Here is a 993-nt window from a genome sequence, read left to right on the forward strand (position 1 = left end):
ATATATATATATATACATATACACAAAACGTACGCATACAGCACCGCTGTACAACGCAATGCAGATTTACGCGTGACATAGAAAAAATGTAGAACAGATACGTATTTTTCAATCATATCCATTACATGAATTTTCCATTATACGATTTCGAAATTTTACCGATTTGCCACTGGTTTCGAGATGTTTGAAACAGCGGCGCGCTTTCAGTTCAGCATTATGCCGTAAATGTCAAAACGAACCGAAGAGAAACCGAGCGGCCATTGTTTTTGTTTTTATTCAACACATTTCTCTTTCTTTGTCGCTTACTCTTCCCCTCCCTTACGCTGTATGTTTGTGTATACGTATATATAGATATGTATGTGTATATCTACGTATGTATGAATGTACAGATATGTGAGGATTTATATGCGTGTATGTGTATATATATATATACACACGTAAACACATATTTGTGTGTGTGTGTGTTAATTTAAGGTAAAGTTTATTATTCAAAAGTCAGTTAAAGTACAACAAAGCATTTACTGATAAAAAGAAAAAGACCTCACTACTAAAGGATATATTATAAAATTCCTTGTGACTGCGAAACTTTGTCCCACTTAAAATGAATTCTAGAATTGCTTTTACTTATATGCTTAAATTCTTTTATTTGTGTCTGTCATTTGACTGCGGCCATGCTGGAGCACCACCTTTAATCGAAGAAATCGACCCCAGGACTTATTCTTTGTAAGCCTAGTACTTATTCTATCGGTCTTTCAGTTTTCGTCTATCAAATCCACTCACAAGGTTTTGGTCGGCCCAAAGGCTATAGTAGAAGACATTTGGCCAAACTGCCACGCAGTGGGAGTGAACACGGAAGCTTGTGGTGATTGTGAAGCAAGCTTTTTACCACACAACCACGCCTGCGCCTGCTTATATATGTATATGAGCATATATATGTGTGTATGTGTGTGTGTGTGTGTGTGTGTGTGTGTGTGTGTGTGTGTGTGTGTGTGT

The sequence above is a fragment of the Octopus bimaculoides genome, chromosome 13, assembly GCF_001194135.2.
Source record: "Octopus bimaculoides isolate UCB-OBI-ISO-001 chromosome 13, ASM119413v2, whole genome shotgun sequence".
In the NCBI taxonomy this organism is placed as follows: Eukaryota; Metazoa; Mollusca; class Cephalopoda; order Octopoda; family Octopodidae; genus Octopus; species Octopus bimaculoides.